The sequence below is a fragment of the Microcaecilia unicolor genome, chromosome 1 (genome assembly GCF_901765095.1).
Source record: "Microcaecilia unicolor chromosome 1, aMicUni1.1, whole genome shotgun sequence".
Taxonomy (NCBI): Eukaryota; Metazoa; Chordata; class Amphibia; order Gymnophiona; family Siphonopidae; genus Microcaecilia; species Microcaecilia unicolor.
The window spans coordinates 14,147,505-14,161,051 of record NC_044031.1 but is presented as its reverse complement, the minus strand read 5'-3'; the positions used below and the strand labels follow the sequence as shown (position 1 = coordinate 14,161,051).

Sequence of the window (13,547 nt, the reverse complement as noted above, 5' to 3'; positions counted from 1 at the left end):
ATTTGTTTTCATTAGTGATTTCTTTTAGATCATGTTTGAATGGGATGTAGATTGTGACATCATCTGCGTATATGTATAGATTGAGGCCTTGGTTGGATAACGATTTGGCCAGAGGTGTCATCATTAGGTTGAAGAGGGTCGGCGAGAGTGGTGATCCTTGGGGAACTCCGCATTCTGGTTTCCATGGAGCTGATGTGTTCGAATTAGATTTCACTTGGTATGTTCTTGCAGTTAGGAAACCCTTGAATCAGCTAAGAACGTTTCCTTCAATTCCAAAGTATTCTAGGATGTTTAATAATATTTTATGGCTTACCATGTCGAATGCGCTGGACATGTCAAATTATAGGAGAAGTATACTGTTGCCAGTGGCAATTGCTTGTTTAAATTTAGTTAGAAGAGTGATTAGTACTGTTTCGGTACTGTGGTTGGATCGAAATCCTGATTGAGATTCGTGTAGCATTGAGAATTTGTTTAAGTAGTCGGTAAGCTGCTTGGTTACCGTACTTTCCATTAGTTTGGTTACCAGAGGGATGGATGCTACTGGGCGGTAGTTGGTTAAGTCACTTGTTTTTTTTCTTTGAATCCTTAGGTATTGGGGTAAGTAGAATATTTCCTTTATCATTTGGGAAGAATCCGTGTTGTAACATATAGTTCCGGTGCGTCGTGAGGTCTGTTATGAATCGTTGAGGGGCGAATTTTATTAGGTTATCGGGGCATATGTCCAGTTTGCAGTGGGATTTGGCGAACCTGTTGATCGCTTGGGTGATGGTATCATCATAAGTACATAAGGAAGGAACAGGGGTGATATGATACAGACGTTCAAATACTTGAAAGGTATTAATCCGCAAAAAAATCTTTTCCGGAGATGGGAAGGCGGTAGAACGAGAGGACATGAAATGAGATTGAAGGGGGGCAGACTCAGGAAAGATGTCAGGAAGTATTTTTTCACAGAGAGGGTGGTGGACGCTTGGAATGCCCTCCCACGGGAGGTGGTGGAGATGAAAACGGTAACAGAATTCAAACATGCGTGGGATATACATAAAGGAATCCTGTGCAGAAGGAATGGATCCTCAGAAGCTTAGCCGAAATTGGGTTGGTGGTTGGGAGGCGAGGATAGTGGAGGGCAGACTTATACGGTCTGTGCCAGAGCCGGTGATGGGAGGCGGGACTGGTGGTTGGGAGGCGGGGAATCCTGCTGGGCAGACTTATACGGTCTGTGCCCTGAAAAAGACAGGTACAAATCAAGGTAAGGTATACACTTGTGAGTTTGTCTTGTTGGGCAGACTGGATGGACCGTGCAGGTCTTTTTCTGCCGTCATCCACTATGTTACCATGTTACTATGTAATAGACCCGGCATGCCCACACTCTGCCCCCAACTGTGCTTCCTTTTTGGCTGCATGTGTTGGAATTTACAGAATGCACCTAGCATTTTTGACTTATAAAACCACTTGTCCCTGAATGTGCAAAACAGAATAATCCATTGGTGTATCTAAAATGTCAACTTCTACAAAAGAGATGAAGTGAAGATGTGATTTCATGTGCCCCAATGAAAGGAGAGTTTAATTTTACTTGCATTTAATTTCAATATATTCCATCTTTATAACACCAGGCATCCCATCCCAAGGCAGACTACAACAGTTAAGACGAACCCATCAGGAAACGGGATACTGTATTCTATAGAACAGTGTAGAAAAACGAGCACAATATACAGAGGTTTTTTTATTATTTGTTCAATGCCTTGTCCCCAATGTACATCAAATGGCACACTGTGACTTTTCAGCACGCGGCTAACAAAGCATACAGCAAAACTATACAGACACACCCTCTTCCCATCCCCTCCCAAACCCAAAGTGTACAGTTTATTACTTCTGTTTCTACTAACTACAATAAATTTTTATCTTGTTTTAGTGCTTTTCAATTTTATTGCATGATATATTTATTTATTTATTTACAACATTTATATCCTACAATATTCCCGCCCATGGGCAGGCTCAATGTGGGGTACAACAGTTAATAAACAAACCATAACACAATACCACAAAGTACAGTGGACAGGGTCACAGGAGGGGGAGCGAGAAGTCTGATGAGGGAATGGAAGAGAGGGTGGGTGATTGGGTATCACAAAGTGAGCTGTGGGCTAAAAGGCAGCAGCTCCTGCAGGACTCGTGGTAAATGCTCTGCCAAAAACATAGTAACATAGTAGATGACGGCAGAAAAAGACCTGCACGGTCCATCCAGTCTGCCCAACAAGATAACTTATATTTGCTACTTTCTGTGCATACCCTACTTTGATTTGTACCTGTGCTTCTCAGGGCACAGACCGTATAAGTCTGCCCAGCACTATCCTCGCCTCCCAACCACCGGCTCTGGCACAGACCGTACAAGTCTACCCAGCACTATCCCCGCCTCCCAACCACCAGCCCCGCCTCCCGCTCTCGACTAAGCTCCTGAGGATCCATTCCTTCGGCACAGGATTCCTTTATGCTTATCCCATGCATGTTTGAATTCCGTTACCATTTTCATTTCCACCACCTCCCGCGGGAGGGCATTCCAAGCATCCACTACTCTCTCCGTGAAAAAATACTTCCTGACATTTTTCTTGAGTCTGCCCCCCTTCAATCTCATTTCATATCCTCCCTCAGGTTCATCCATGGTCCACTGGACTTTGTCTGTTGTCTTGCTGATTCCCGCTTGCTTGCATTCTACATAGAGTGTGTTATCTCACAATCACTCATTATCAGTCACTTGGGTTTCCTCCACTGAGACTCACCCACTGCCAGTCACTGCTTAATCTGCCAAAGAAAGGATTTTAACAGGGGGTAAAAAAGGAAGGTCTTGAGACGTTTCTTAAAGGTCGGGTGATCTGAAGTGATTTTGATCTCCCGAGGCAGCCCGTTCCACAGTTGAGTGCTGAGATAAGGAAAAGAGGAGCCATAGATGGCCTTATATTTGAGGCCATGAGAAGCAGGGTAATGGAGAGTGAGGTACGAGCGGGCTGATCTTCGGGAGTTCCTGGGCGGTAGGTTAACAAGAGGGACCATATAGGAAGGGGCATCTCCATAGATGATTTTGTGCACCAATGCACAGGTCTTGAACGCGATGCGGTCCTTCACAGGAAGCCAGTGCAGCCGCTCACGCAATGGTCTCGAGCTTTCAAATCTGGATTTCCCATAGATGAGCCGGGCAGCTGTATTCTGGGCCGTTTGCAATTTTTTTAGGAGCATACCTGCACAACCTCCGTAGATACTATTGCAGTAGTCAAGACGGCTAATCACCAGAGACTGGACCAGATTGCGGAAAACACCCCGAGGGAAGTAAGGCTTGATACGCTTAAGTCTCCAGAGAGAGTACAACATTTATATATCTACATAAGGGAAGCTTTCAGATTAAAATTAGACTCTACTCAAAGAATTCTCTATACAACTCTAAATATATGTCTATCTGGAATAATTCTAAAATCAAAATTGCCAATTTACCTATTTTTGGAGTTCTTAGATATTATTGGTGTTCATTGCATAGGTGACTTAATTTATGGTCAACGTCTATTATCCTTCTAACACATACTATCTAGATTTTCTATTCCCAGAACAGAATTGTATTGTTTTTCACAATTGCAAACAACATTAAGTAAGTTTTTTTAATCTCTTTCTAACCTAACAACAGATAGTCCAGATATATATTCCATCTTTTCTGACGCTCCACTTAAAGGTAATGCAGCCTCTAAATATTACTCTTATTTCTTATCCTTGCATGACCAGAAATCTCTATCCTTACAAAACTATTGGTCAGACACTTGCTCTGTCGCTCTAACTGATCAACAATGGTTTGATTTTTGGAGTGGAGGAGTGGCCTAGTGGTTAGGGTGGTGGACTTTGGTCCTGAGGAACTGAGTTCAATTCCCATTTCAGGCACAGGCAGCTCCTTGTGACTCTGGGCAAGTCACTTAACCCTCCATTGCCCCATGTAAGCTGCATTGAGCCTGCCATGAGTGGGAAAGCGCAGGGTACAAATGTAACAAAAATAAAATAGATACTATTGGAGATTCTACATGGAATGTTGCTATTCCATGTAGAAGCCTGAGCGGCCACATTGGTGATCTGCAAGGGCCGACTTCTACATGGAATAGCAACATTCCATGTGGAATCTCAAATAGTAGCAACAGTGGAGGAGTGGCCTAGTGGTTAGGGTGGTGGACTTTGGTCCTGAGGAACTGAGTTCAATTCCCATTTCAGGCACAGGCAGCTCCCTGTGACTCTGGGCAAGTCACTTAACCCTCCATTGCCCCATGTAAGCTGCATTGAGCCTGCCATGAGTGGGAAAGCACAGGGTACAGATGTAACAAAAATAAAATAGACCACTTGCTTCTGCACCCATATTACAATCTTTATATTTTCTTATGCATACAACTAGTTGGACCCCAGTCCGCCTAACTAGACTAAGCAATAACAATTCTAATCTATGCTGGTCCTGTAATTCCGCAATGGGTCCACTTGACCACATGCTCTATCTCTGTCCAAATTTACAATTATTTTGCACTCTAGTGTGGGATACAATTTCTACACTACATCCATTTACAGATCCAGTTAGACTTCCCTACAATTATTTTCAGATCACTTGTTTGTTATCCTTATGGCTGTAGCTCTTAAAAGATAATTCCAAAGTTTCATTTGCTTTTTGGTGGAATACTGTTTGTATTATTTATAAATATGAGATTAAAATTGCAGAGAAGACGAATAATATTCCTCATTTCCTTAAAGTTTGGAATCCTGTTGACTTGTGTCTTTAATGTTTCTAAATGTAGACCTTCTAGGTCTGATCAGTGCACCTTTTTCATGAACCACATACTGTTGTCATAAAGAACATTTGAACACACTGATTACTACTCTACCTATGAAAAGTTATTCTGTTATTATACTTCCTCTGTGTGCTGCACAAGGTGACATGTTTCAAAATATAAGAGATTAATTTTAAATGCTACCAACAATAAGAAAACGACAACGGTGGATGCAGCAGTTCATAGGTTGGATTGCTTTGAGTGTACTAGATGACGGGTTGAACCGGGGAAGAGGAAACATACACAGACCAAATTGGCTTCAACATCGTGACGTCATGCCGCCTGTCAACTAACTGTCCTGGCTGTAGTAACTCTATGCCTTCCACTGATTGGTCACAAGACTCCTGAGGGCGGGGAGAGGAACTCGAGATTCAGGCAAACAGAAACTGATTCAAGGAGGTTAGATTGAGATCTCATTGCACTGATTGTCCACGAGACTCTAAGCAGAAGGGAGAGAACAGAAGGGGCGGAGAAAGGAGGAGTTTCACTCTCTGGCACTGATTGGTCAGAATCTTCAGGGGTAACAATAGGGGGAGGAGTTTCAACCTTCCTTCCCTGCTGTCTTCTTCCTTTCTGTTCCTTTCTTCTTTCCTTAGAAGAACAGAGGGAGTCTGGGCTGGAGCTGGTGGTGCAGAGAAGGGCAGGAGAATGGCTGCAGGAGTTTGTGCTCAGCAGGTAGGAGCCCTTCAAGGCTCTTCTTCCTGATTCTCCTCCTGCTTTTCCAGATTCTCACTTTCTGCTTCCTGACATCTCTTTACAACCTCTCTCCCCTTCCCTTCTGGAGCTGGTGGTGTGGAGAAGGGCAGGAGAATGGCTCTTGGGATTTGTGCTCAGCAGGTAGGAGACTGGCAGGAGGTGGGCAGCAGGGGATGCAGTGCCAGGCAATGCCACACACACAGAAGGCTCTTCTTCCTCATTCTCCTCCCCTCACACAGCAGCTGCTCCTCCTGCTTTACCACACTTTCACTTTCTCCTTCCTGCCATCTCTCTACATTCTGCTTCCTCTCTCTCTCCCTCAGACTTCTCCTCTTGCTCCTCCACCTGTGTAGAGCATCAGGGAAGGAGGGAAATGAGAGGTAATGAACAGGACGTTAGTCAGTCTAACGGGAAGGTGGGTGGGTACGTGTTGAGGGTAGAGGGAGAGTTTGGGGAGTGAGGAGAGAGTTGAGGCTGAGCAGGGGGTGCTACATGAGGAGAGTAAACACTGAAGTTTGAAGGAGGGAAAGCTGGTGGTGCCACGGTGAATCATGTGAGTGCAGTACCATGGCAGAATTTTGAGGATTCCATAGGGGGAAGGAGGTGGGTGTGGGTGGATGTATGTGCCAAGGGAAGGAGACAGAGAGCTGGGGAGATGTATTGGTGGGATTCACAAAGAGCTATGGGGACACTGTGTGTGTGTGTGGGGGGGACAGCTATGATGCTGTGCGTGCTGGGGAGGTTGAGAGAACTGTGGTGTGGAGAGAACTGGGGAGGGACATTTTCTGAGAGAGCTGTGGAAATATGTGCTAGGTCAAGAGAGATTTCAAAAAGAGAACTAATGAATGCAGTGGGGTAGATATGAGAGAGAGAGCTCTGGTTTTCTATATTGGGGGGGGGGGGTCAGATTGTCAGAGAGGTATGGGATGTGTGTGCGCTGGGTGGAATGGAGATCTGGCAGAGGAGGTGGGGTTGCTGGAATGAGGAAAAAGAGAAATAAAGCTGGGAAGGAAGAGAAAACTGACGGAGTGTGGGGGGATCATCCTTCTTAGAATGGTGGTGGTGGGATCAAGCCTGGTCTGGGACACAGCTTAGGTGGAGTCAGTTCTGGAGCATAGAAGAGACGGGTTTTTATGTTGGGGGAATTCTACACAAAACAGAGAAAAAATGTGAACAGTGACAACCCCAAAAACAAAGGCACGAGAGAGGTAACATGTCAGGACCTGAAATCTAATGCATTCTGAGCGCCTCTTTGTGTCCCTGAGTGTGTTTCTGGTTTGTGTTTCAGATGCGGGTGACGTTTGAGGACATTGCTGTCTCTTTCTCCCAGGAGGAGTGGGAATATTTAGATGAAGGGCAGAAGGAGCTTTGCTTGGAGGTGATGAAGGAGAATTATGAGACCCTGATGTCTCTAGGTAAGGGTTTCCCATTATTCTTAAAATCTCTTCTCAGGCAGATTAAGGAGTGACTGGCAGTGGGTGAGTCTCACTACAGGAAGCCGATGTGACTGATAATGAGATTGATAATGAGATGACCCATTCCATATACAATGCAAGCATGCAAGAGGGAATCAGCAACACAAACTGAACCATGGATGGAACTGAGAGGTGAAACCTTAGGCTGAAGGAAGGGAAGCTTATGGAAGGACCCAACATGGCCCATGTTTCAGCAAAGTGCCTTCTTCAGGGGTCTATACATATAACTAAAGGATTAAAATTATTAGTACAGAAAATATAAATTATATTGTAAAAACATCCAAATCAGTTATAAAAAATAAACAGTAAACAGATACCATATGATGTTCTCATATACAGGAAGCAACTTTTTTGATTCAGCCACAAAGATATTCACCAGATAAACTGCAATAGTGTAAATAATCTCCTCACACGAGGGCGGGACACAGGCAGAGAAGGAAGCCTGCCCTTACGGCAGCTTTGCTGATGTGCCTGCTGCTGCGTGCTGCTCGGGCCAGGTGGAGGGGCAGCGGCAGCGACTCAGGGGGGGGGGGGGGCTCGGAAACCCCCCCCATTCCAAAGCTCAACGGTTAGTCAAACATATAAACAGCGAGTGACCGTACTCACTCGTAAATGCGCAGTAGAGACTTCCCTCTCTGCCCCGCCCCTGCTTCAATACGTGATGATGGGGGCGGGACAGAGAGGGAAGTCGCAAATGCGCAGTAGAGACTTCCCTCTCTGCCCCGCCCCCGCTTCAATACGTGATGATGGGGGCGGGACAGAGAGGGAAGTCTCTACTGGCATGCTGCAGACGTCGGAACCGCTCCCACGCCTCCGAAGTCGCCGCCGCCCCTCCATCTGGCCTGAGCACTGTGAAGTTATATCAGCACGCAGCAGCAGGCACATCAGCAAAGCTGCCGTCGGGCTTCCTTCTCTGCCTTTGTCCCGCCCTCGCCGACGTTACGTCACACGAGGGCGGGACACAGGCAGAGAAGGAAGCCCGCCCTGACGGCAGCTTTGCTGATGTGCCTGCTGCTGCGTGCTGATGTAAGTTTACAGTGCTGCTCGGGCCGGGTGGAGGGGCGGCGGCAGCGACTCCGGGGGGGGGGGCTCGGAAACCCCCCCCATTCCAAAAGTAGCCCGTTTTCACGGGCTCAAGGGCTAGTCAAACATATAAACGGCGAGTGACCGTACTCACTCGCAAATGTGCAGTAGAGACTTCCCTCTCTGCCCCGCCCCCGCTTCAATACGTGATGATGGGGGCGGGACAGAGAGGAGAGTCGCAAATGCGCAGTAGAGATTTCCCTCTCTGCCCCGCCCCCGCTTCAATACGTGATGATGGGGGCGGGACAGAGAGGGAAGTCTCTACTGGCATGCTGCAGACGTCGGAACCGCTCCCCCTCCCCCCCCTCCCCCGAAGTCGCCGCCGCCCCTCCATCTGGCCCGAGCACTGTGAAGCTATATCAGCACACAGCAGCAGGCACATCAGCAAAGCTGCCGTCGGGCTTCCTTCTCTGCCTTTGTCCCGCCCTCGCCGACGTTACGTCACACGAGGGCGGGACACAGGCAGAGAAGGAAGCCCGCCCTGATGGCAGCTTTGCTGATGTGCCTGCTGCTGCGTGCTGATGTAAGTTTACAGTGCTGCTTGGGCCGGGTGGAGCGGCAGCGGCGACTCCGGGGGAGGCGGGGCGGCGCCAACCTCGGGGGGGGGGGGGCTCGGAAACCCCCTCATTCCAAAAGTAGCCCGTTTTCATGGGCTCAATGGCTAGTTACTAATATAAAGAATGAGAGAAGAGAACAAGAGAGATTAAATATGAATAGTTTATTGACTTACCCAAAGCAAGCAATTAGTTATAAGAATATAGTCATATTCTTATGGGAGTTCATCAGCGGAGCGGCCGGGAGGTCTGACACGTCTATGATGGTCTCCATTTGCGTACAGCTGGCAGTTTCTTAAATACTCTTCTGGCCAACGTTATTTTCATCTAATTTGACCGTTAACTGACCTTTGTTGCATCCCCAAACCGCAGATTTGCACCGCCACGCCCCCAAAACTCCCTTCTGCTTTCCACACCCGGACTTCCCAGTGCTTCTACTGGTCACTTGACCACATAGTTCTCATTTTAGCCCGCACCTGCTGTCTTTCTGTTATTTACGTCAGAACTAGCTTCGCCACCTGTCAACTGCCAACTGCCAAACAAGCGTCAGTGAAACTTCTTCTTTTTAGGGTCAGAAAGCCAATTTGATTTCTTTGATTCAGGCCCTGCTTATCCAAAAGCCTAGCCTGCTTGGCCTGTTTTTCCCAAAGATAAGTATTGACAGTATAATACAGTAACCAAGGTATTGCCTTCAGTGGAAAGGGCCCCATCCACCATTGTTCCAGCTTTGTCCATAATTTCTCCCCACTGTGTAGACCGATTGCTATGATTCTGAGGTGCGTTGCGTGGTAGTATGACTGAAAGGAGGGAACGCCCATACCCCCTCGCTCCCTTGCCTGGTACATCACCTCTCTACGTACCCGTGGGGGTCTCTTTTTCCAAACAAATGAAAAGATTTTACTCTGTAAGCCCTGTAAGAATTTGTTCGGTAATGCTATTGGTAGGGCCATAAACAAATAAAGAATCTTTGGTAGGAGAACCATTTTTACCGCATTAATCCTCGCCATCCAGGACAAGGTCAGGCCCTCCCACCTACTGAGATATTTAAGTAGCCACCTTGTAATTTCGGGAAAATTTACCTGAAACAGCTCTTCAATTTGTTGAGGGATATCGACCCCTAGGTACCTAATATATCGGGGTGTCCACCGGAATGGATAGGAGGACTGAAGAAGTGTCCTCTGCTGACCAGGGATGTTTACATCTGACTTATCAAAGTTGATCTTAAAGCCCGACATCGCCCCATAAGCCCGCAGCTCTTCCTGCACCAATGGGAACGAGATCAGTGGTTCTTTTAACATAAGCAAAATGTCATCTGCAAATAGGAGAACCCGAGTCCCCTGTCCCCCCCCCAATCTCGGACCCCGAATCCCCGGATGCTGTTGAATTTTTACTGCCAGGGGTTCCATTATTATTGCAAATAACAAAGGGGATAGTGCACAACCTTGTCTCGTCCCTCTATATAGGCGAAACGGCTGGGACGTGGTTCCATTGACCCATACTGCAGCCGATTGCCTCTTATAGATCAAGTGGCCTGAAATACCCATCTTCTCTAACACTGCGAAAAGGAATGGCCAGCTATCAAAGGCCTATTCCGCGTCTAAAGAAAGAATACACAGCGGAATTTTGGCCTCCTGTACAATGGTATACCATATGACGAGCTCGGCGAATGTTATCAAATGTCTGTCGCCCCTGGACAAAGCCCGCTTGGTCCTCATGCACCAGGGACGAGAGATATCTTTGCAGCCGACCCGCCAAAATTTTCTAATCTACTCCTAAAATAGAGATGGGTCGATCTTTGCCCTGCTTGTGGATGACCATAATGGTAGCCAAATTCCAAGTAGGGGGAAGCTCCGAGCTCGCTCCGAGGGAGTTGAAAACCCTCAGCAGCAGTGGGGCCAGGTGTTTACCAAGAACTCTATAAAACCTATTAGTAAAACCGTCCGCTCCTGGGGCTTTACCTGCTGGTAGCTCCTTAATCGCTTGAGTTATCTCGTCCAGTTCGAACGGAGTTGAGAGACTTTTTCGCACTCTCAGGTAAATAAGGGAGGTCGATGCCCTCCAAATAATTCTCCAATGCCTTCGACAAGGGCTCAGATTCCAGGGTATACAATGTCTCATAAAATTCTCTAAATGCTAGCTTTATGCTCTCTGAATCCAAGTGATTCCCCCCTCCTCTGTCTCGTATACCCGTGATCATATTCCGACTATTTTTTTGCTTCAGTTTATAAGCTAAAAGTCTACTGGCTTTATTTCCAAATTCAAAGTGAGACTGGCGGACTTGCTGGAGCTGTTCAGCTAAGTCAGCAAGTTCAAGATCGCTCAACTGGTGGCGGATCCTGTGGGCCTGACCCTGTAGGGATGCGGTTGGTCGGGTCCCCTCACTATGTAGCTGAGCCTCTACTCGTTCCAATTCTGCTCTCAGTTTGGCTTCAACTGCTGATCGCGCTTTCCTGTTATGCGCTCTCAATGCAATTAAGTGGCCGCGCATAACCGCTTTGAGCCCCTCCCACAATACAGTAGATGTTACCTCCCCATTATCATTAAATTGTACATACTCTTTAAGATGTAGTTCTAGGGCTGCTACATTGGTCGGGTCTTGTAAGAGTCCATCGTCTAATCGCCAAGTTCGTATCTCTTTCCGAGGTCTTGGATGGACCAACTGAAGAAGAACCAAAGAATGGTCCGACCATGTGCACGGTATTATCTGAGTAGTTCCCACTTGCCTATTAATAGACATGTCCCCCAGCCAGAAATATATCCTAGAGAAGGAACAGTGACTAGAAAAATGCGTATAGTTTCGTGTAAAGGGATTTCTTTGCCTCCACATATCTATTAATTGCCACTGTGCCACAAAGTCTTGCAGTCTGCATCTATCTCTCTTGGCATATCGTATGGTGCGTGAGGAATTATCTAGGTGTGGTTGCAGTGTGAGGTTAAAATCCCCTCCCAACAGCAATGAGCCCTCTATATTCTTTGAGAGAAGACAATCTTAAGTCCTCTATGAATTCTCCTTGATTTACTTTTGGCCCATACACATTTGTCACCGTGTAAATCTGCCCCGCTAAGGAAAAGACCACTAATATATATCTCCCACCCTTATCTCGTACCACTTTAAGAATATTCCGTGGTTTAGACCCATTAAACATTATCATTACCCCCCTACTTTTAGTGTTATCTGTATTGGAGGCAAAATATATATTGGGGAAGTTTTTGTGACGACATAAATACTCATGCTTAGGTTTAAGGTGGGTCTCCTGTAGCAGAGCCACATCCACCCGAAGGCGGAGTAGCTCGCGGTACAGGAGCTGCCTCTTCCTGGGGATGTTCAAACCTCTTGCATTTAAAAGCAATAGTGTAATATCAGTCATAATGCGTTATGCAGATCCCTCTCCGCTGCTGTCCCCATTGCCTTGCCCTATTGCGCCCTTTCCCCATGTCTCTGGTATTAACTAAGGCACCCCTCCATCTCCCGTACTCCTCCCAGGACCCCAGCCCTTGATTTCCATGCCTTATTTTACTCTTCCCCCCCCCTCTTCCCTCATATTCCCCACCCCCTCCTTTATCCCTCCTAGGTATTTTAGACTCCCCACTTCTTTTACCGTGGTTAGCCTTTAGAGGAAGTGTCGGTCACACAGCTGCCCTGGTGACAACCCGCAGGTCTTTATAGACACTTGTTTCGTGCACGATTTCTCCCTCCCTCCTTTCACGTTGATATAACTAGCATAACATACAATTTCTAACCTATATCAAACTTAACTTTCAAACCATCGTAACATTATGCTGCTTTGGCCTCTTCACACCGATATGTCCTCTTTTAAGAGAACCGAAGTTCCCAACTGGGCTCTCAGTTTACACTTAGGCCACTCGGCTAACCTTTGGTGTCTCAACACTAATCCTGCTTCTTCTTGCCCCTTCACCCTCAGGGGATTCGCACTGCTGATTGTTGCCGTTGTAATCTCTTAGGTCCCTTGGCCACTCGCTGCCATTTTGGCGGATCTACTCGAGTGGGGCCCCGTGATCCAGTTGCTGAGGGGCCTGGTGTTGTTAATGTTCCCTCCTCTGGAAGTACCATTCTTGCCTTTGCTATGGATTTGATCAGCTGCAATTTTCCATCCTTGTAAAAGGCAAGGGCAAAAGGATGGCGCCACCTATACTGAATTCCCATCTCTTGCAAGCGCCTGGTGACCGGCTTCAGTTCTGCTCGTCGTTTCAGTCCCCCTACGCCCCTACCCGTAATCTCCGATCACAGGACAAATCCCTCCTCTCAGTACCCTTCTCCACCACCGCCAACTCCAGGCTCCGTCCTTTCTACCTCGCCTCACCCTATGCCTGGAATAAACTCCCTGAGCCCATACGCCAAGCCCCCTCCCTATTCATCTTCAAATCCTTACTCAAAGCCCACCTCTTCAATGTCGCTTTCGGCACCTAACCATTGTACCTCTACCCAAGAAATCTAGACTGTCCCAATTTTTGACTGATTGCACTTTTTGTCCTTTAGATTGTAAGCTCCTTTGAGCAGGGACTGTCCTTCTTTGTTTTTTGTACAGCGCTGCGTAACCTTGGTAGCGCTCTAGAAATGTCAAATAGTAGTAGTAGTGTGGCCATTGCTAGATCCTGATAGATCTCCACTCCATAGGAATCCCATTGAAAATTGCTACTCTGACGAGCTGCTTTACTACTACTACTTAACATTTCTAAAGCGCTACTAGGGTTACGCAGCGCTGTACAATTTAATATAAAAGGACAGTCCCTGCTCAAAGAGCTTACAATCTAAAGGACAAGTGAATAGTCAGTTCGATAAGGGCAGTCAAATTGGGGCAGTCTGGATATCCTGAAGGTAAGAGTTAGGTGCCAAAGGCAGCATTGAAGAGGTGGGCTTTAAGCAAAGACTTGAAGATGGGCAG

General features: G+C 46.9%; 1 long non-coding RNA gene across 1 annotated transcript; it reads right to left on the bottom strand.

Moving 5' to 3' along the window:
• Positions 1-1,563: 1,563 nt before the first annotated feature.
• On the bottom strand, positions 1,564-6,049 carry LOC115463069. Its single transcript, XR_003940992.1, has 3 exons — positions 6,039-6,049; positions 5,857-5,861; positions 1,564-1,668 (listed from the first exon to the last, which is right to left on the bottom strand). It is a non-coding gene; the product is annotated as an uncharacterized LOC115463069 (long non-coding RNA).
• Between the last annotated feature and the right edge of the window lie 7,498 nt (positions 6,050-13,547).